The sequence below is a fragment of the Heterodontus francisci genome, chromosome 28 (assembly GCF_036365525.1).
Source record: "Heterodontus francisci isolate sHetFra1 chromosome 28, sHetFra1.hap1, whole genome shotgun sequence".
Lineage (NCBI taxonomy): Eukaryota > Metazoa > Chordata > Chondrichthyes > Heterodontiformes > Heterodontidae > Heterodontus > Heterodontus francisci.
The window spans coordinates 46,122,300-46,148,879 of record NC_090398.1 but is presented as its reverse complement, the minus strand read 5'-3'; positions in this window follow the sequence as shown (position 1 = coordinate 46,148,879).

Here is a 26,580-nt window from a genome sequence, read left to right as displayed (position 1 = left end):
ATACCCTTCTGCACACAATGAAACACCTGCCGCACACACTGAAACCCCTTCTGCACAAACTGAAACCCCTTCCCCACACACTGAAACCCCTACCACACACACTGAAACACCTTCCCCACACACTGAAACCCCTTCGCCACACACTGAAACTCCTTCCGCACACAGTGAAACCCTTCCCCACACACTGAAACCCCTTCGCCACAAACTGAAACAGATCTCCACACACTGAAACATATCCCCACACACTGAAACGCCTTCCCCACACACAGAATCCACTTCCCCACACACTTAAACCCCTTCCCCCCACACTGAAACCCTTCCCCAAACTCTGAAACCCCTTCATCACACACTGAAACCCCTTCATCACACACTGAAACCCTTCCCCACACACTGAAACCCCTTCCGCACACAGTGACACACTTCCCCACATACTGTAAACACTTCCCCACACATGAAAACCCTTCCCCACATACTGAGACACATCCCCACACACTGAAACGCCTTCCTCACAAACTGAATTCCCTTCCCCACACATTGAAACCCCTTCCCCCCACACAGAAAACCTTCCCCACACTCTGAAACCCGTTCCCCAAACACTGAAACCCCTTCATCACACACTGAAACCCTTCTCCACACACTGAAACCCCTTCCACACACAATGAAACACCTTCCCCACTCACTGAAACCCCTTCTCCACACACTAAAACCCCTTCCCAACATACTGAAAACCCTTCCCCACACACTGAAACACCTTCCCCACACACTGAAACACCTTCCCCACACACTGAAACCCATTCCGCACACACTGAAACCCATCCCCACGCACTGAAACCCATCCCCACACACTGAAACCCATCCCCACAGACTGAAACACCTTCCCCACACACTGAAACACTTCCCCACACAATAAAACACATGCCCACACATTGAAACACATCCCCACACACTGAAACACATCCCCACACACTGAAGCCCCGTCCCCACACACTGTAACACATCCCCACACACTGAAATCCCTTCCCCACACACTGAAACACATCCCCGCACACTGAAACACCTTCCCCACACACTGAAACCCCTTCCTACACACATTGAAACACCTTCCGCACACAGTAAAACACATCCCCACACACTGAAACCCCTTCCCCACACACTGAAACCCCTCCCCACACACTGAAACCCTTCCCCACACACTGAAACCCCTTCCGCACACACTGAAACCCTTCCCCACACTCTGAAACCCCTTCCCCACACTCTGAAACCTTTCCCCACACTCTGTAATCCTTCCCCACACACTGAAACACTTCCCCACACACTGAAGCCCCTTACCCACACATTGAAACCCCTTCCCCACACACTGAATACCCTTCTGCACACAATGAAACACCTGCCGCACATACTGAAACCCCTTCTGCACAAACTGAAACCCCTTCCCCACACACTGAAACCCCTACCACACACACTGAAACACCTTCCCCACACACTGAAACCCCTTCCCCACACACTGAAACTCCTTCCGCACACAGTGAAACCCTTCCCCACACACTGAAACCCCTTCGCCACACAATGAAACACCTTCTGCACACACTGAAACATATCCCCACACACTGAAACGCCTTCCCCACACACTGAATCCTCTTCCCCACACACTGAAACCCATTCCCCCCACACTGAAACCCTTCCCCAAACTCTGAAACCCCTTCATCACACACTGAAACCCCTTCATCACACACTGAAACCCTTCCCCACACACTGAAACCCCTTCCGCACACATTGAAACACATCCCCACACACTGAAAAACCTTCCCCACACTCTGACATCCCTTCCCCACACACTGAAACCCTTCCCCACACTCTGATACCCCTTCCCCAAACACTGAAACACCTTCCCCAAACAATGAAACCCCTTCCCCACACACTGAAACAACTTCGCCACGCACTGAAACCCCTTCAGCACACACAGAAACCCATCCCCACACACTGAAACCCCACCCCCACACACTGAAACCACTTCCCCACACACTGAATCCCCTTCCCCACACACTGAAACACATCCCCACACACTGAAACACCTTCACCACACACTGAAACCCCATCCGCAGACACTGAAACCCCTTCCCCACACACTGAAACCCATCCCCACACACTGAAAGCCCGTCCCCACACACTGTAACACATCCCCACACACTGAAATCCCTTCCCCACACACTGAAACACATCCCCGCACACTGAAACACCTTCCCCACACACTGAAAACCCTTCCTACACACATTGAAACACCTTCCGCACACAGTAAAACACATCCCCACACACTGAAACCACTTCCCCACACACTGAACCCCCTCCCCACACACTGAAACCCTTCCCCACACACTGAAACCCCTTCCCCACTCTCTGAAACCTTTCCCCACACTCTGTAATCCTTCCCCACACACTGAAACACTTCCCCACACACTGAAGCCCCTTACCCACACATTGAAACCCCTTCCCCACACACTGAATACCCTTCTGCACACAATGAAACACCTGCCGCACACACTGAAACCCCTTCTGCACAAACTGAAACCCCTTCCCCACACACTGAAACCCCTACCACACACACTGAAACACCTTCCCCACACACTGAAACCCCTTCCCCACACACTGAAACACCTTCCGCACACAGTGAAAACCTTCCCCACACACTGAAACCCCTTCGCCACACAATGAAACACCTTCCCCACACACTGAAACATATCCCCGCACACTGAAACGCCTTCCCCACACACTGAATCCTCTTCCCCACACACTGAAACCCCTTCCCCCCACACTGAAACCCTTCCCCAAACTCTGAAACCCCTTCATCACACACTGAAACCCCTTCATCACACACTGAAACCCTTCCCCACACACTGAAACCCCTTCCGCACACATTGAAACCATCCCCACACACTGAAACACCTTCCCCACACTCTGACATCCCTTCCCCACACACCGAAACCCTTCACCACACTCTGATACCCCTTCCCCAAACACTGAAACACCTTCCCCAAACACTGAAACCCCTTCCCCACACACTGAAACAACTTCGCCACGCACTGAAACCCCTTCAGCACACACAGAAACCCATCCCCACACACTGAAACCCCACCCCCACGCACTGAAACCCCTTCCCCACACACTGAATCCCCTTCCCCACACACTGAAACACATCCCCACACACTGAAACACCTTCACCACACACTGAAACCCCATCCGCAGACAGTGAAACCCCTTCCCCACACACTGAAACCCATCCCCACACACTGAAACACATCCCCACACACTGAAACACATTCCCACACACTGAAACCCTTCCCCACACACTCAAACAAATCCCCACACACTGAATCACATCCCCACACACTGAAACACCTTCCCCACACACTGAAACACCTTCCCCACACACTGAAACACCTTCCCCACACACCGAAACACCTTCCCCACACACTGAAATACCTTCCGAAAACACTGAAACACCTTCCCCACACACTGAAACCGCTTCCCCACACACTGAAACCCTTTCCCACACACTGAAACCCCTTCCCCACACACTGAAGCCCTTCCCCACACACTGAAGCCCTTCCCCAAACACTGAAGCCCTTCCCCACACACTGAAACAACTTCCCCACACACTGAAACCCCTTCTTCACTCAGTTAAACCCTTCCACACACACTGAAAACCCCTCCCCACACACTCAAACCCCTTCCCCACACACTGAATACCCTTCTGCACACAATGAAACACCTGCCGCACACATTGAAACCCCTTCTGCACACACTGAAACCCCTTCCCCACACACTGAAACCCCTTCCCCACACACTGAAACCCCTTCCCCACACACTGAAACACCTTCCCCACACACTGAAACTCCTTCCGCACACAGTGAAACCCTTCCCCACACACTGAAGCCCCTTACCCACACATTGAAACCCCTTCCCCACACACTGAATACCCTTATGCACACAATGAAACACCTGCCGCACACACTGAAACCCCTTCTGCACAAACTGAAACCCCTTCCCCACAGACTGAAACCCCTACCACACACACTGAAACACCTTCCCCACACACTGAAACCCCTTCGCCACACACTGAAACTCCTTCCGCACACAGTGAAACCCTTCCCCACACACTGAAACCCCTTCGCCACACAATGAAACACCTTCCCCACACACTGAAACATATCCCCACACACTGAAACGCCGTCCCCACACACTGAATCCTCTTCCCCACACACTGAAACCCCTTCCCCCCACACTGAAACCCTTCCCCAAACTCTGAAACCCCTTCATCACACACTGAAACACCTTCATCACACACTGAAACCCTTCCCCACACACTGAAACCCCTTCCGCACACATTGAAACCATCCCCACACACTGAAACACCTTCCCCACACTCTGACATCCCTTCCCCACACACCGAAACCCTTCCCCACACTCTGATACCCCTTCCCCAAACACTGAAACACCTTCCCCAAACACTGAAACCCCTTCCCCACACACTGAAACAACTTCGCCACGCACTGAAACCCCTTCAGCACACACAGAAACCCATCCCCACACACTGAAACCCCACCCCCACACACTGAAACCCCTTCCCCACACACTGAATCCCCTTCCCCACACACTGAAACACATCCCCACACACTGAAACACCTTCACCACACACTGAAACCCCATCCGCAGACAGTGAAACCCCTTCCCCACACACTGAAACCCATCCCCACACACTGAAACACATCCCCACACACTGAAACACCTTCCCACACACTGAAACCCTTCCCCACACACTCAAACAAATCCCCACACACTGAATCACATCCCCACACACTGAAACACCTTCCCCACACACTGAAACACCTTCCCCACACACTGAAACACCTTCCCCACACACCGAAACACTTTCCCCACACACTGAAATACCTTCCGAAAACACTGAAACACTTTCCCCACACACTGAAACCGCTTCCCCACACACTGAAACCCTTTCCCACACACTGAAACCCCTTCCCCACACACTGAAGCCCTTCCCCACACACTGAAGCCCTTCCCCACACACTGAAGCCCTTCCCCACACACTGAAACAACTTCCCCACACACTGAAACCCCTTCTTCACTCAGTTAAACCCTTCCCCACACACTGAAACCCCCTCCCCACACACTGAAACCCCTTCCCCACACACTGAATACCCTTCTGCACACAATGAAACACCTGCCGCACACACTGAAACCCCTTCTGCACACACTGAAACCCCTTCCCCACACACTGAAACCCCTTCCCCACACACTGAAACCCCTTCCCCACACACTGAAACACCTTCCCCACACACTGAAACTCCTTCCGCACACAGTGAAACCCTTCCCCACACACTGAAGCCCCTTACCCACACATTGAAACCCCTTCCCCACACACTGAATACCCTTCTGCACACAATGAAACACCTGCCGCACACACTGAAACCCCTTCTGCACAAACTGAAACCCCTTCCCCACAGACTGAAACCCCTACCACACACACTGAAACACCTTCCCCACACACTGAAACCCCTTCGCCACACACTGAAACTCCTTCCGCACACAGTGAAACCCTTCCCCACACACTGAAACCCCTTCGCCACACAATGAAACACCTTCCCCACACACTGAAACATATCCCCACACACTGAAACGCCGTCCCCACACACTGAATCCTCTTCCCCACACACTGAAACCCCTTCCCCCCACACTGAAACCCTTCCCCAAACTCTGAAACCCCTTCATCACACACTGAAACCCCTTCATCACACACTGAAACCCTTCCCCACACACTGAAACCCCTTCCGCACACATTGAAACACATCCCCACACACTGAAACACCTTCCCCACACACTGCAATCCCTTCCCCACACACTGAAACACCTTCCCCACAGACTGAAAAACCTTCCCCACACTCTGACATCCCTTCCCCACACACCGAAACCCTTCCCCACACTCTGATACCCCTTCCCCAAACACTGAAACACCTTCCCCAAACACTGAAACCCCTTCCCCACACACTGAAACAACTTCGCCACGCACTGAAACCCCTTCAGCACACACAGAAACCCATCCCCACACACTGAAACCCCACCCCCACACACTGAAACCCCTTCCCCACACACTGAATCCCCTTCCCCACACACTGAAACACATCCCCACACACTGAAACACCTTCACCACACACTGAAACCCCATCCGCAGACACTGAAACCCCTTCCCCACACACTGAAACCCATCCCCACACACTGAAAGCCCGTCCCCACACACTGTAACACATCCCCACACACTGAAATCCCTTCCCCACACACTGAAACACATCCCCGCACACTGAAACACCTTCCCCACACACTGAAACCCCTTACTACACACATTGAAACACCTTCCGCACACAGTAAAACACATCCCCACACACTGAAACCCTTCCCCACACACTGAAACCCCTTCCGCACACACTGAAACCCTTCCCCACACACTGAAACCCCTTCCCCACACTCTGAAACCTTTCCCCACACTCTGTAATCCTTCCCCACACACTGAAACACTTCCCCACACACTGAAGCCCCTTACCCACACATTGAAACCCCTTCCCCACACACTGAATACCCTTCTGCACACAATGAAACACCTGCCGCACACACTGAAACCCCTTTTGCACAAACTGAAACCCCTTCCCCACACACTGAAACCCCTACCACACACACTGAAACAGCTTCCCAAAACACTGAAACCCCTTCCCCACACACTGAAACTCCTTCCGCACACAGTGAAACCCTTCCCCACACACTGAAACCCCTTCGCCACACAATGAAACACCTTCCCCACACACTGAAACATATCCCCACACACTGAAACGCCTTCCCCACACACTGAATCCTCTTCCCCACACACTGAAACCCCTTCCCCCCACACTGAAACCCTTCCCCAAACTCTGAAACCCCTTCATCACACACTGGAACCCCTTCATCACACACTGAAACCCTTCCCCACACACTAAACACCCTTCCGCACACATTGAAACCATCCCCACACACTGAAACACCTTCCCCAAACACTGCAATCCCTTCCCCACACACTGAAACACCTTCCCCACAGACTGAAAAACCTTCCCCACACTCTGACATCACTTCCCCACACACCGAAACCCTTCCCCACACTCTGATACCCCTTCCCCAAACACTGAAACACCTTCCCCAAACACTGAAACCCCTTCCCCACACACTGAAACAACTTCGCCACGCACTGAAACCCCTTCAGCACACACAGAAACCCATCCCCACACACTGAAACCCCACCCCCACACACTGAAACCCCTTCCCCACACACTGAATCCCCTTCCCCACACACTGAAACACATCCCCACACACTGAAACACCTTCACCACACACTGAAACCCCATCCGCAGACAGTGAAACCCCTTCCCCACACACTGAAACCCATCCCCACACACTGAAACACATCCCCACACACTGAAACACCTTCCCACACACTGAAACCCTTCCCCACACACTCAAACAAATCCCCACACACTGAATCACATCCCCACACACTGAAACACCTTCCCCACACACTGAAACACCTTCCCCACACACTGAAACACCTTCCCCACACACCGAAACACCTTCCCCACACACTGAAATACCTTCCGAAAACACTGAAACACCTTCCCCACACACTGAAACCGCTTCCCCACACACTGAAACCCTTTCCCACACACTGAAACCCCTTCCCCACACACTGAAGCCATTCCCCACACACTGAAGCCCTTCCCCACACACTGAAACAACTTCCCCACACACTGAAACCCCTTCTTCACTCAGTTAAACCCTTCCCCACACACTGAAACCCCCTCCCCACACACTGAAACCCCTTCCCCACACACCGAATACCCTTCTGCACACAATGAAACACCTGCCGCACACACTGAAACCCCTTCTGCACACACTGAAACCCCTTCCCCACACACTGAAACCCCTTCCCCACACACTGAAACCCCTTCCCCACACACTGAAACACCTTCCACACACTTCAACTCCTTCCGCACACAGTGAAACCCTTCCCCACACACTGAAACCCCTTCGCCACACAATGAAACACCTTCCCCACACACTGAAACATATCCCCACACACTGAAACGCCTTCCCCACACACTGAATCCTCTTCCCCACACACTGAAATACCTTCCCCACACACTGAAGCCCCTTACCCACACATTGAAACCCCTTCCCCACACACTGAATACCCTTCTGCACACAATGAAACACCTGCCGCACACACTGAAACCCCTTCTGCACAAACTGAAACCCCTTCCCCACACACTGAAACCCCTACCACACACACTGAAACACCTTCACCACACACTGAAACCCCTTCGCCACACACTGAAACTCCTTCCGCACACAGTGAAACCCTTCCCCACACACTGAAACCCCTTCGTCACACAATGAAACACCTTCCCCACACACTGAAACATATCCCCACAGACTGAAACGCCTTCCCCACACACTGAATCCTCTTCCCCACACACTGAAACCCCTTCCCCCCACACTGAAACCCTTCCCCAAACTCTGAAACCCCTTCATCACACACTGAAACCCCTTCATCACACACTGAAACCCTTCCCCACACACTGAAACCCCTTCCGCACACATTGAAACACATCCCCACACACTGAAACACCTTCCCCACACACTGCAATCCCTTCCCCACACACTGAAACACCTTCCCCACAGACTGAAAAACCTTCCCCACACTCTGACATCCCTTCCCCACACACCGAAACCCTTCCCCACACTCTGATACCCCTTCCCCAAACACTGAAACACCTTCCCCAAACACTGAAACCCCTTCCCCACACACAGAAACAACTTCCCCACACACTGAAACCCCTTCCCCAAACACTGAAACACATCCCCACACACTGGAACCCCTTCCCCACGCACTGCAACACATCCCCACACACTGAAACCCCATCCCCACACAGTGAAACACATCCCCACACACTGACACCACTCCCGCACACCGTTAAACCCTTACCCCACACACTGAAACCCCTTCCCCAAACACTGAAACACGTCCCCACACACAGAAACCCCTTCCCCACACACTGAAACCTCTTCCGCACACACTGAAACACCTTCCCCACACAGTGATACCCCTTCCCCACACACTGAAACCCCTTCCGCACACGCTGAAACCCCTTCCCCACACGCTGAAACCCATTCACCACACACTGAAACCCCTTCCGCAGACACTGAAACACCTTTCCCACACACTGAAAAACCTTCTCCACACAATGAAACCCCTTCCCCACACACTGAAACCCCTTCCGCACACAGTGAAACACTGCCCCATGCACTGAAACCCCTTGCCCACACACTGAAACCCCTTACCCACACACTGAAACACATCCCCACACACTGAAACGCATCCCCACACATTGAAACCCATCCCCACACACTGAAACATCTTCCCCACACACTGAAACCTCTTCCCCACATACTGAAACACCTTCTGCACACACTGAAACACCTTCCCCAAACACTGAAACTACTTCCCCACACACTGATACCCCTTCCGCTAACAGTGAAACTCTTCCCCACACACTGAAACCCCTTCCCCAAACACTGAAACACATCCCCACACACTGGAACCCCTTCCCCACGCACTGCAACACATCCCCACACACTGAAACCCCATCCCCACACAGTGAAACACATCCCCACACAAGGAAAACCTTCCCCACACACTGACACCACTCCCGCACACCGTTAAACCCTTACCCCACACACTGAAACCCCTTCCCCAAACACTGAAACACGTCCCCACACACAGAAACCCCTTCCCCACACACTGAAACCTCTTCCGCACACACTGAAACACCTTCCCCACACAGTGATACCCCTTCCCCACACACTGAAACCCCTTCCGCACATGCTGAAACCCCTTCCCCACACGCTGAAACCCATTCACCACACACTGAAACCCCTTCCGCAGACGCTGAAACACCTTTCCCACACACTGAAAAACCTTCTCCACACAATGAAACCCCTTCCCCACACACTGAAACCCCTTCCGCACACAGTGAAACACTGCCCCATGCACTGAAACCCCTTGCCCACACACTGAAACCCCTTACCCACACACTGAAACACATCCCCACACACTGAAACGCATCCCCGCACATTGAAACCCATCCCCACACACTGAAACACCTTCCCCACACACTGAAACCCTTCCCCACACAATAAAACACATCCCCACACATTGAAACACATCCCCACACACGGAAACGCCTTCCCCACACACTGAAATCCCTTCCCCACACACTTAAACACATTCCCCACAGACTGAAATCCCTTCCCCACACTCTGAAATCCCTTCCCCACACACCGAAACCCTTCCCCACATACGGAAACACCTTCCCCACACACTGAAACAACTTCGCCACACACTGAAACCCCTTCAGCACACACTGAAACCCATCCCCACACAATGAAACCCCACCCCCACACACTGAAACCACTTCCCCGCACACTGAAACACTTCCCCACACACTGAAACACCTTCACCACACACTGAAACCCCATCCGCACACACTGAAACCCCTTCCCCACACACTGAAACCCATCCCCACACACTGAAACACCTTCCCCACACACTGAAACCCTTCCCCACACACTGAAACACATCCCCACACACTGAAACACATCCCGACACACTGAAACACCTTCCCCACACACTGAAACACCTTCCCCACACACCGAAACACCTTCCCCGCACACTGAAATACCTTCCGCACACACTGAAACACCTTCCCCACACAGTGAAACCGCTTCCCCACACAGTGAAACCGCTTCCCCACACACTGAAACCACTTCACCACACACTGAAACAACTTCCCCACACACTGAAACCTCTTCCCCACACACTGAAACCCCGTCCCCGCACACTGTAACCCTTCCCCACACACTGAAACAATTCCCCACACACTCAAACAAATCCCCACACACTGAAAACCTTCCCCACCCACCGAAACCACTCCCGCACACTGTTAAACCTTTACCCCCAAACACTGAAACCCCTTCCCCAAACACGTCCCCACACACAGAAACCCCTTCCCCACACACTGAAACCCCTTCCGCTAACAGTAAAACACTTCCCCACACACTGAAACCCCTTTCCCAAACATTGAAACACATCCCCACACACTGGAACCCCTTCCCCACACACTGAAACACATCCCCACACACTGAAACCCCATCCCCACACACTCAAACAAATCCCCACACTGAAAACCTTCCCCACACACCGAAACCACTCCCGCACACCGTTAAACGCTTACCCCCAAACACTGAAACCCCTTCCCCAAACACTGAAACACGTCCCCACACACAGAAACCCCTTCCCCACACACTGAAACCTCTTCCGCACACACTGAAACCCCTTCCCCACAAGCTGAAACCACATCCCCACACATAGAAACCCCTTCCCCACAAACAGAAACCCCTTCCCCACAAACTGAAACCCTTCCCCACACACTGAAACCCCTTCCCCACATGCTGAAACCCCTTCCCCACACACTGAAACACCTTCCCCACACACTGAAACCCCTTCCCTACACACTGAAACACCTTCCCCACACAATGAAACACATCCCCCAAACACTGAATCCCCTTCCCCACAAACTGAAACCCCTTCCACACACAAAAAAACACCTTCCCCACCCAGAGAAACCCCTTCCCCACACACTGAAACACCTTCCGCATACACTGAAACGCCTTCCGCACACACTGAAACACCTTCCCAACACACTGAAACTCCTTCCCCACACACTGAAACCCATTCCGCACACACTGAAACCCATCCCCACGCACTGAAACCCATCCCCACACACTGAAACACCTTCCCCACATACTGAAACCCTTCCCCACACAATAAAACACATCCCCACACATTGAAACACATCCCCACACACTGAAACACCTTCCCCACACACTGAAATCCCTTCCCCACACACTGAAACACATTCCCCACAGACTGAAAAACCTTCCCCACACTCTGAAATCCCTTCCCCACACACCGAAACCCTTCCCCACACTCTGAAACCCCTTCCCCAAACACTGAAACACCTTCCCCACACACTGAAACCCCTTCCCCACACGCTGAAACAACTTCGCCACACACTGAAACCCCTTCAGCACACACTGAAAACCATCCCCACACACTGAAACCCCACCCCCACACACTGAAACCCCTTCCCCACAAACTGAAACCCCTTCCCCACACACTGAAACACTTCCCCACACACTGAAACACCTTCACCACAGACTGAAACCCCATCCGCAAACACTGAAACCCCTTCCCCACACACTGAAACCCATCCCCACACACTGAAACACATCCCCACACACTGAAACATCTTCCCCACACACTGAAACCCTTCCCCACACACTGAAACACATCCCCACACACTGAAACACATCCCCATACACTAAAATACCTTCCGCACACACTGAAACACCTTCCCCACACAATGAAACCGCTTCCCCACACACTGAAACCCCTTCAGCACACTCTGAAACATCTTCCCCACACACTGAAACCTCTTCCCCACACACTGAAACCCCGTCCCCACACACTGTAACCCTTCCCCACACACTGAAACACTTCCCCACACACTGAAACCCCTTCCCCACAAACTGAAACCCCTTCCCCACACACTGAAACCCCTCCCCACACACTGAAACCCCTTCCCCACAAACCGAAACCCCTTCCCCACAAACTGAAACCCATCCCCACACACTGTAACCCCTTCCCCACATACTAAAACCCCTTCCCCACACACTGAAACACCTTCTCCACACACTGAAACCCCTTCCCTGCACACTGGAAACACCTTCCACACACAATGAAACACCTTCCCCACACAATGAAACACATTCCCCAAACACTGAATCCCCTTCCCCACACACTGAAACCCCCTCCTCACACAATGAAACACCTTCCCCACACAGAGAAACCCCTTCCCCACACACTGAAACACCTTCCACATACACTGAAACCCCTACCGCACACACTGAAACAGCTTCCCAACACACTGAAACCCCTTCCCCACACACTGAAACCTCTTCCCCACATACTGAAACACCTTCCGCACACACTGAAACACCTTACCCAAACCCTGAAACTACTTCCCCACACACTCAAACCCCTTCCGCTAACAGTGAAACTCTTCCCCACACACTGAAACCCCTTCCCCAAACACTGAAACACATCCCCACACACTGGAACCCCTTCCCCACGCACTGCAACACATCCCCACACACTGAAACCCCATCCCCACAAAGTGAAACACATCCCCACACAATGAAAACCTTCCCCACACACTGAAACCACTCCCGCACACCGTTAAACCCTTACCCCACACACTGAAACCCCTTCCCCAAACACTGAAACACGTCCCCACACACAGAAACCCCTTCCCCACACACTGAAACCTCTTCCGCACACACTGAAACATCTTCCCTACACAGTGATATCCCTTCCCCACACAATGAAACCCCTTCCCCACACACTGAAACCCCTTCCGCACACAGTGAAACACTGCCCCATGCACTGAAACCCCTTGCCCACACACTGAAACCACTTACCCACACACTGAAACACATCGCCACAGACTGAAACGCATCCCCACACATTGAAACCCATCCCCACACACTGAAACACCTTCCCCACACACTGAAACACCTTCCCCACACAATAAAACACATCCCCACAAATTGAAACACATCCCCACACACGGAAACGCCTTCCCCACACTCTGAAATCCCTTCCCCACACACTTAAACACATTCCCCACAGACTGAAATCCCTTCCCCACATTCTGAAATCCCTTCCCCACACACCGAAACCCTTCCCCACACACGGAAACACCTTCCCCACACACTGAAACCCCTTCCCCACACACTGAAACAACTTTGCCACACACTGAACCCCATCCCCACACAATGAAACCCCACCCCCACACACTGAAACCACTTCCCCGCACACTGAAACACTTCCCCACACACTGAAACACCTTCACCACACACTGAAACACCTTCCGCACACACTGAAACCCCTTCCCCACACACTGAAACCGATCCCCACACACTGAAACACCTTCCCCACACACTGAAACCCTTCCCCACACACTGAAACACATCCCCACACACTGAAACACATCCCGACACACTGAAACACCTTCCCCACACACTGAAACACCTTCCCCACACACCGAAACACCTTCCCCGCACACTGAAATACCTTCCGCACACACTGAAACACCTTCCCCACACAGTGAAACCGCTTCCCCACACAGTGAAACCGCTTCCCCACACACTGAAACCACTTCATCACACACTGAAACAACTTCCCCACACACTGAAACCTCTTCCCCACACATTGAAACCCCGTCCCCGCACACTGTAACCCTTCCCCACACACTGAAACACTTCCCCACACACTCAAACAAATCCCCACACACTGAAAACCTTCCCCACCCACCGAAACCACTCCCGCACACCGTTAAACCTTTACCCCCAAACACTGAAACCCCTTCCCCAAACACGTCCCCACACACAGAAACCCCTTCCCCACACACTGAAACCCCTTCCGCTAACAGTAAAACACTTCCCCACACACTGAAACCCCTTTCCCAAACATTGAAACACATCCCCACACACTGGAACCCCTTCCCCACTCACTGAAACACATCCCCACACACTGAAACCCATCCCCACACACTCAAACAAATCCCCACACTGAAAACCTTCCCCACACACCGAAACCACTCCCGCACACCGTTAAACCCTTACCCCCAAACACTGAAACCCCTTCCCCAAACACTGAAACACGTCCCCACACACAGAAACCTCTTCCGCACACACTGAAACCCCTTCCCTACAAGCTGAAACCACTTCCCCACACATAGAAACCCCTTCCCCACAACAGAAACCCCTTCCCCACAAACTGAAACCCTTCCCCACACACTGAAACCCCTTCCCCACATGCTGAAACCCCTTCCCCACACACTGAAACACCTTCCCCACACAATGAAACACATTCCCCAAACACTGAATCCCCTTCCCCACACACTGAAACCCCTTCCACACACAAAAAAACACCTTCCCCACCCAGAGAAACCCCTTCCCCACACACTGAAACACCTTCCGCATGCACTGAAACGCCTTCCGCACACACTGAAACACCTTCCCAACACACTGAAACCCCTTCCCCACACACTGAAACCTCTTCCCCACACACTGAAACACCTTCCACACACACTGAAACACCTTCCCCAAACACTGAAACCACTTCCCCTCACACTGAAACCCCTTCCGCTAACAGTGAAACACTTCCCCACACACTGAAACCCCTTCCCCAAACATTGAAACACATCCCCACACACTGGAACCCCTTCCCCACGCACTGAAACACATCCCCACACTCTGAAATCCCTTCCCCACACACCGAAATCCTTCCCCACACACTGAAACACCTTCCCCACACACTGTAACCATTCCCCACACACTGAAACACTTCCCCACACACTCAAACAAATCCCCACACACTGAAAACCTTCCCCACCCACCGAAACCACTCCCGCACACCGTTAAACCCTTACCCACAAACACTGAAACCCCTTCCCCAAACACGTCCCCACACACAGAAACCCCTTCCCCACACACTGAAACCCCTTCCGCTAACAGTAAAACACATCCCCACACACTGAAACCCCTTCCCCAAACATTGAAACACATCCCCACACACTGGAACCCCTTCCCCACTCACTGAAACACATCCCCACACACTGAAACCCCATCCCCACACACTCAAAACAAATCCCCACACACTGAAAACCTTCCCCACACACCGAAACCACTCCCGCACACCGTTAAACCCTTACCCCCAAACACTGAAACCCCTTCCGCAAACACTGAAACACGTCCCCACACACAGAAACCCCTTCCCCACACACTGAAACCTCTCCGCACACACTGAAACCCCTTCCCCACAAGCTGAAGCCACTTCCCCACACACTGAAACCCCTTCCCCACAAACAGAAACCCGTTCCCCACAAACTGAAACCCTTCCCCACACACTGAAACCCCTTCCCCACACACTGAAACCCCTTCCCCACATACTGAAACCCCTTCCCCACACACTGAAACACCTTCCCCACACACTGAAACCCCTTCCCTACGCACTGAAACACCTTCCCCACACAATGAAACACATTCCCCAAACACTGAATCCCCTTCCCCACACACTGAAACCCCTTCCACACACAAAAAAAACACCTTCCCCACACAGAGAAACCCCTTCCCCACACACTGAAACACCTTCCGCACACACTGAAACGCCTTCCCCAAACACTGAAACCACTTCCCCACACACTGAAACCCCTTCCGCTAACAGTGAAACACTTCCCCACACACTGAAACCCCTTCCGCTAACAGTGGAACACATCCCCACACACTGGAACCCCTTCCCCACGCACTGAAACACATCCCCACACACTGAAACCCCATCCCCACACACTGTAACACATCCCCACACACTGAAAACCTTCCCCACACACTGAAACCACTCCCGCACACCGTTAAACCCTTACCCCCAAACACTGAAACCCCTTCCCCAAACACTGAAACACGTCCCGACACACAGAAACCCCTTCCCCACACACTGAAACCTCTTCCGCACACACTGAAACACCTTCCCCACACACTGAAACCCCTTCCCCACACGCCGAAACTCCTTCACCACACACTGACACCCCTTCCGCAGACACTGAAACACCTTCTCCACACACTGAAACACCTTCTCCACCCAATGAAACCCCTTCCCCACACACAGAAACACCTTCCGCACACAGTGAAACACTGCCCCACACACTGAAACGCCTTGCCCACACACTGAAAACCCTTCCCCACACACTGAAACACATCCCCACACACTGAAACCCTTTCCCCACACACTGAAACCCATTCCCCCCACACTGAAACCCCTTCCCCCCACACTGAAACCCCTTCCCCACACACTGAAACCCATCCCCACACTCTGAAAACCCTTCCCCACATTTTGAAACACCTTCCCCACACACTGAAACCCCTTCCCCACACCCTGAAACCCCTTCCCACACACTGAAACACATCCCCACACACTGAAACCCATCCCCACACTCTGAAACCCCTTGCCCACACACTGAAAACCCTTCCCCACACACTGAAACACATCCCCCCACACTGAAACCCCTTCCCCACACACTGAAACCCCTTCCCCACAGACTGAAACACCTTCCCCACACACTGAAATCCCTTCCCCACACACTGCAACCCTTCTCCACACTGTGAAACCACTACCCCACCCACTGAAACAACATCCGCACACACTGAGACCCCTTCCCCACACACAGAAACACATTCCCCACACTCTGAAACGCCTTCCGCACACAATGAAACACTGCCCCACTCACTGAAACCCCTTGCCCACACACTGAGAACTCTTCCCCACACACTGAAACACATCCCCACAAACTGAAACCCTTTCCCCACACACTGAAACCCCATCCCCCCACACTGAAACCCCTTCCCCACACACTGAAACCCTTCCCCACACTCTGAAACCCCTTCCCCACACACTGAAACCCCTTCACCACACACTGAAACCCATCCCCACACTCTGAAAACCCTTCCCCACACACTGAAACCCCTTCCTCTCACTCTGAAACCCCTTCCCCACACCCTGAAACCCCTTCCCACACATTGAAACACATCCCCAAACACTGAAGCACATCCCCACGCACTGAAACACCTTCCCGTCACACTGAGACCCCTTCCCCACACACTGAAACACCTTCCCCACACACTGAAAACCCATCCCCACACACTGAAACCCTTCTCCACACTGTGAAACCGCGACCCCACCCACTGAAACAACTTCCCCACACACTGAGACCCCTTCCGCACACAATGAAACCCATCCCCACAAACTGAAACCCATCCCCACATACTGAAACCCCTTCCCCACACACTGAAACCCCTTCCCCACAAGCTGAAACCACTTCCCCACACACTGAAACCCCTTCCCCACAAACAGAAACCCCTTCCCCACAAACTGAAACCCTTCCCCACACACTCAAACCCCTTCCCCACATACTGAAACCCCTTCCCCACACACTGAAACACTTTCCCCACACACTGAAACCCCTTCCCTACACATTGAAACACCTTCCCCACACAATGAAACACATTCCCCAAACACTGAATCCCCTTCCCCACACACTGAAACCCCTTCCACACTTAAAAAAAACACCTTCCCCACCCAGAGAAACCCCTTCCCCACACACTGAAACACCTTCCGCATACACTGAAACGCCTTCCGCACACACTGAAACACCTTCCCAACACACTGAAACCCCTTCCCCACACACTGAAACCTCTTCCCCACACACTGAAACACCTTCCGCACACACTGAAACACCTTCCCCAAACACTGAAACCACTTCCCCTCACACTGAAACCCCTTCCGCTAACAGTGAAACACTTCCCCACACACTGAAACCCCTTCCCCAAACATTGAAACACATCCCCACACACTGGAACCCCTTCCCCACGCACTGAAACACATCCCCACACTCTGAAATCCCTTCCCCACACACCGAAATCCTTCCCCACACACTGAAACACCTTCCCCACACACTGAAACCCCTTCCACACACAAAAAAAACACCTTCCCCACACAGAGAAACCCCTTCCCCACACACTGAAACACCTTCCGCACACACTGAAACGCCTTCCCCAAACACTGAAACCCCTTCCCCACACACTGAAACCCCTTCCCCACACACTGAAACCCCTTCACCACACACTGAAACCCATCCCCACACTCTGAAAACCCTTCCCCACACACTGAAACCCCTTCCTCTCACTCTGAAACCCCTTCCCCACACCCTGAAACCACTTCCCACACATTGAAACACATCCCCAAACACTGAAGCACATCCCCACGCACTGAAACACCTTCCCGACACACTGAGACCCCTTCCCCACACACTGAAACACCTTCCCCACACACTGAAAACCCATCCCCACACACTGAAACCCTTCTCCACACTGTGAAACCGCGACCCCACCCACTGAAACAACTTCCCCACACACTGAGACCCCTTCCGCACACAATGAAACCCATCCCCACAAACTGAAACCCATCCCCACATACTGAAACCCCTTCCCCACACACTGAAACCCCTTCCCCACAAGCTGAAACCACTTCCCCACACACTGAAACCCCTTCCCCACAAACAGAAACCCCTTCCCCACTAACTGAAACCCTTCCCCACACACTGAAACCCCTTCCCCACATACTGAAACCCCTTCCCCACACACTGAAACACTTTCCCCACACACTGAAACCCCTTCCCTACACATTGAAACACCTTCCCCACACAATGAAACACATTCCCCAAACACTGAATCCCCTTCCCCACACACTGAAACCCCTTCCACACTTAAAAAAAACACCTTCCCCACCCAGAGAAACCCCTTCCCCACACACTGAAACACCTTCCGCATACACTGAAACGCCTTCCGCACACACTGAAACACCTTCCCAACACACTGAAACCCCTTCCCCACACACTGAAACCTCTTCCCCACACACTGAAACACCTTCCGCACACACTGAAACACCTTCCCCAAACACTGAAACCACTTCCCCTCACACTGAAACCCCTTCCGCTAACAGTGAAACACTTCCCCACACACTGAAACCCCTTCCCCAAACATTGAAACACATCCCCACACACTGGAACCCCTTCCCCACGCACTGAAACACATCCCCACACTCTGAAATCCCTTCCCCACACACCGAAATCCTTCCCCACACACTGAAACACCTTCCCCACACACTGAAACCCCTTCCACACACAAAAAAAACACCTTCCCCACACAGAGAAACCCCTTCCCCACACACTGAAACACCTTCCGCACACACTGAAACGCCTTCCCCAAACACTGAAACCACTTCCCCACACACTGAAACCCCTTCCGCTAACAGTGAAACACTTCCCCACACACTGAAACCCCTTCCGCTAACAGTGGAACACATCCCCACACACTGGAACCCCTTCCCCACGCACTGAAACACACCCCCACACACTGAAACCCCATCCCCACACACTGTAACACATCCCCACACACTGAAAACCTTCCCCACACACTGAAACCACTCCCGCACACCGTTAAACCCTTACCCCCAAACACTGAAACCCCTTCCCCAAACACTGAAACACGTCCCGACACACAGAAACCCCTTCCCCACACACTGAAACCTCTTCCGCACACACTGAAACACCTTCCCCACACACTGAAACCCCTTCCCCACACGCCGAAACTCCTTCACCACACACTGACACCCCTTCCGCAGACACTGAAACACCTTCTCCACACACTGAAACACCTTCTCCACCCAATGAAACCCCTTCCCCACACACAGAAACACCTTCCGCACACAGTGAAACACTGCCCCACACACTGAAACCCCTTGCCCACACACTGAAAACCCTTCCCCACACACTGAAACACATCCCCACACACTGAAACCCTTTCCCCACACACTGAAACCCATCCCCCCCACACTGAAACCCCTTCCCCCCACACTGAAACCCCTTCCCCACACACTGAAACCCATCCCCACACTCTGAAAACCCTTCCCCACACACTGAAACACCTTCCCCACACACTGAAACCCCTTCCCCACACCCTGAAACCCCTTCCCACACACTGAAACACATCCCCACACACTGAAACCCATCCCCACACTCTGAAACCCCTTGCCCACACACTGAAAACCCTTCCCCACACACTGAAACACATCCCCCCACACTGAAACCCCTTCCCCACACACTGAAACCCCTTCCCCACAGACTGAAACACCTTCCCCACACACAGAAATCCCTTCCCCACACACTGAAACCCTTCTCCACACTGTGAAACCACTACCCCACCCACTGAAACAACATCCGCACACACTGAGACCCCTTCCCCACACACAGAAACACATTCCCCACACACTGAAACGCCTTCCGCACACAATGAAACACTGCCCCACTCACTGAAACCCCTTGCCCACACACTGAAAACTCTTCCCCACACACTGAAACACATCCCCACAAACTGAAACCCTTTCCCCACACACTGAAACCCCATCCCCCCACACTGAAACCCCTTCCCCACACACTGAAACCCTTCCCCACACTCTGAAACCCCTTCCCCACACACTGAAACCCCTTCCCCACACACTGAAACCCCTTCACCACACACTGAAACCCATCCCCACACTCTGAAAACCCTTCCCCACACACTGAAACCCCTTCCTCTCACTCTGAAACCCCTTCCCCACACCCTGAAACCCCTTCCCACACATTGAAACACATCCCCAAACACTGAAGCACATCCCCACGCACTGAAACACCTTCCCGACACACTGAGACCCCTTCCCCACACACTGAAACACCTTCCCCACACACTGAAAACCCATCCCCACACACTGAAACCCTTCTCCACACTGTGAAACCACGACCCCACCCACTGAAACAACTTCCCCACACACTGAGACCCCTTCCGCACACAATGAAACCCATCCCCACAAACTGAAACCCATCCCCACATACTGAAACCCCTTCCCCACACACTGAAACCCCTTCCCCACAAGCTGAAACCACTTCCCCACACACTGAAACCCCTTCCCCACAAACAGAAACCCCTTCCCCACAAACTGAAACCCTTCCCCACACACTGAAACCCCTTCCCCACATACTGAAACCCCTTCCCCACACACTGAAACACCTTCCCCACACACTGAAACCCCTTCCCTACACATTGAAACACCTTCCCCACACAATGAAACACATTCCCCAAACACTGAATCCCCTTCCCCACACACTGAAACCCCTTCCACACTTAAAAAAACACCTTCCCCACCCAGAGAAACCCCTTCCCCACACACTGAAACACCTTCCGCATACACTGAAACGCCTTCCGCACACACTGAAACACCTTCCCAACACACTGAAACCCCTTCCCCACACACTGAAACCTCTTCCCCACACACTGAAACACCTTCCGCACACACTGAAACACCTTCCCCAAACACTGAAACCACTTCCCCTCACACTGAAACCCCTTCCGCTAACAGTGAAACACTTCCCCACACACTGATACCCCTTCCCCAAACATTGAAACACATCCCCACACACTGGAACCCCTTCCCCACGCACTGAAACACATCCCCACACTCTGAAATCCCTTCCCCACACTCTGAAATCCCTTCCCCACACACCGAAACCCTTCCCCACACACTGAAACCGCTTCCCCACACACTGAAACAACTTCGCCACACACTGAAACCCCTTCAGCACACACTGAAACCCATCCCCACACAATGAAACCCCACCCCCACACACTGAAACCACTTCCCCACACACTGAAACACCTTCACCACACACTGAAACCCCATCCGCACACACTGAAACCCCTTCCCCACAAACTGAAACACCTTCCCCACACTGAAACACCTTCCCCACACACTGAAAGCCTTCCCCACACACTGAAACACATCCCCACACACTGAAACACATCCCGACACACTGAAACACCTTCCCCACACACTGAAACACCTTCCCCACATACCGAAACACCTTCCCCGCACAGTGAAATACCTTCCGCAAACACTGAAACACATCCCCACACACTGAAACCCCTTCCCCAAACATTGAAACACATCCCCACACACTGGAACCCCATCCCCACTCACTGAAACACGTCCCCACACACAGAAACCCCTTACCCACACACTGAAACCTCTCCGCACACACTGAAACCCCTTCCCCACAAGCTGAAACCACTTCCACACACACTGAAACCCCTTCCCCACAAACAGAAACCCCTTCCCCACAAACTGAAACCCTTCCCCACACACTGAAACCCCTTCCCCACACACTGAAACCCCTTCCCCACACACTGAAACACCTTCCCCACACACTGAAACCCCTTCCCTACACACTGAAACACCTTCCCCACAGAATGAAACACATTCCCCAAACACTGAATCCCCTTCCCCACACACTGAAACCCCTTCCACACACAAAAAAACACCTTCCCCACACAGAGAAACCCCTTCCCCACTCACTGAAACACCTTCCGCACACACTGAAACGTCTTCCCCAAACACAGAAACCACTTCCCCACACACTGAAACCCCTTCCGCTAACAGTGAAACACTTCCCCACACACTGAAACCCCTTCCGCTAACAGTGAAACACATCCCCACACACTGGAACCCCTTCCCCACGCACTGAAACACATCCCCAGACACTGAAACCAAATCCCCACACACTGTAACACATCCCCACACACTGAAAACCTTCCCCACACACTGAAACCACTCCCGCACACCGTTAAACCCTTACCCCCAAACACTGAAACCCCTTCCCCAAACACTGAAACACGTCCCGACACACAGAAACCAATTCCCCACACTCTGAAACCTCTTCCGCACACACTGAAACACCTTCCCCACACACTGAAACCCCTTCCCCACACGCCGAAACTCCTTCACCACAGACTGACACCCCTTCCGCAGACACTGAACCACCTTCTCCACACACTGAAACACCTTCTCCACCCAATGAAACCCCTTCCCCACACACTGAAACACCTTCCGCACACAGTGAAACACTGCCCCACACACTGAAACCCCTTGCCCACACACTGAAACCCCTTCCCCACACACTGAAACAAATCCCCACACACTGAAACCCTTTCCCCACACACTGAAACCCATTCCCCCCATACTTAAACCCCTTCCCCCCACACTGAAACCCCTTCCCCACACACTGAAACCCATCCCCACACTCTGAAAACCCTTCCCCACACACTGAAATACCTTCCCCACACACTGAAACCCCTTCCCCACACCCTGAAACCCCTTCCGACACACTGAAACACATCCCCACACACTGAAACCTATCCCCACACTCTGAAACCCCTTCCGCACACACTGAAACCCCTTCCCCACACACTGAAACACATCCCCACTCACTGAAACACCTTCCCCACACACTGAAACCCATCACCGCACACACTGAAACCCATCACCGCACACTGAAACCCATCCCCACACACTGAAACCCATCCCCACACACTGAAACACCTTCCCCACACATTGAAACCCCTTCCCCACTCACTGAAACACATCCCCAAACACTGAAGCACATCCCCACGCACTGAAGCACCTTCCCCGCACACTGAAACCCCTTCCCCACAGACTGAAACACCTTCCCCACACACTGAAATCCCTTCCCCACACACTGAAACCCTTCTCCACACTGTGAAGCCCCTACCCCACCCACTGAAACAACATCCGCACACACTGAGACCCCTTCCCCACACACAGAAACACATTCCCCACACACTGAAACGCCTTCCGCACACAATGAAACACTGCCCCACACACTGAAACCCCTTGCCCACACACTGAAAACTCTTCCCCACACACTGAAACACATCCCCACACAATGAAACCCTTTCCCCACACACTGAAACCCCATCCCCCCACACTGAAAGCCCTTCCCCACACACTGAAACCCTTCCCCACACTCTGAAACCCCTTCCCCACACACTGAAACCCCTTCCCCACACACTGAAACCCCTTCCCCACACACTGAAACCCATCCCCACACTCTGAAAACCCTTCCCCACACACTGAAACCCCTTCCTCTCAATCTGAAACCCCTTCCCCACACCCTGAAACCCCTTCCCACACATTGAAACACATCCCCAAACACTGAAGCACATCCCCACGCACTGAAACACCTTCCCCACACACTGGGACCCCTTCCCCACACACAGAAACACCTTCCCCACACACTGAAACCCCGTCCCCACACACTGAAACCCTTCTCCACACTGTGAAACCGCTACCCCACCCACTGAAACACCTTCCCCACACACTGAAACCCCTTCCCCACACCCTGAAACCCCTTCCGACACACTGAAACACATCCCCACACACTGAAACACATCCCCACTCACTGAAACACCTTCCCCACACACTGAAACCCATCACCGCACACACTGAAACCCATCACCGCACACTGAAACCCATCCCCACACACTGAAACCCATCCCCACACACTGAAACACCTTCCCCACACATTGAAACCCCTTCCCCACTCACTGAAACACATCCCCAAACACTGAAGCACATCCCCACGCACTGAAGCACCTTCCCCGCACACTGAAACCCCTTCCCAACAGACTGAAACACCTTCCCCACACACTGAAATCCCTTCCCCACACACTGAAACCCTTCTCCACACTGTGAAGCCCCTATCCCACCCACTGAAACAACATCCGCACACACTGAGACCCCTTCCCCACACACAGAAACACATTCCCCACACACTGAAACGCCTTCCGCACACAATGAAACACTGCCCCACACACTGAAACCCCTTGCCCACACACTGAAAACTCTTCCCCACACACTGAAACACATCCCCACACACTGAAACCCTTTCCCCACACACTCAAACCCCATCCCCCCACACTGAAACCCCTTCCCCACACACTGAAACCCTTCCCCACACTCTGAAACCCCTTCCCCACACACTGAAACCCCTTCCCCACACACTGAAACCCCTTCCCCACACACTGAAACCCATCCCCACACTCTGAAAACCCTTCCCCACACACTGAAACCCCTTCCTCTCACTCTGAAACCCCTTCCCCACACCCTGAAACCCCTTCCCACACATTGAAACACATCCCCAAACACTGAAGCACATCCCCACGCACTGAAACACCTTCCCCACACACTGGGACCCCTTCCCCACACACTGAAACACCTTCCCCACACACTGAAACCCCGTCCCCACACACTGAAACCCTTCTCCACACTGTGAAACCGCTACCCCACCCACTGAAACAACTTCCCCACACACTGAGACCCCTTCCGCACACAATGAAACCCATCCCCACAAACTGAAACCCATCCCCACACACTGAAAACCCTTCCCCGCACACTGAAACCCCTACCCCAAACACTGAAACAATTCCCCACACACTGAAACACTTCCCCACACACTGAAACACCTTCCCCACTCACTGAAACCCCTTCTGCACACACTGAAACGCATCACCACACACTGAAACCCATCCCCACACACTGAAACATCATCCCCACAAACTGAAACCGTTCCCCACACACTGAAACACATCCCCACTCACACTGAAACACCTTCCCCACACACTGAAAACCCTTCCCCACACACTGAAACCCCTACCCCAAACACTGAAACACTTCCCCACACACTGAAACACTTCCCCACACACTGAAACACCTTCCCCACTCACTGAAACCCCTTCTGCACACACTGAAACGCATCACCACACACTGAAACCCATCCCCACACACTGAAACATCATCCCCACACA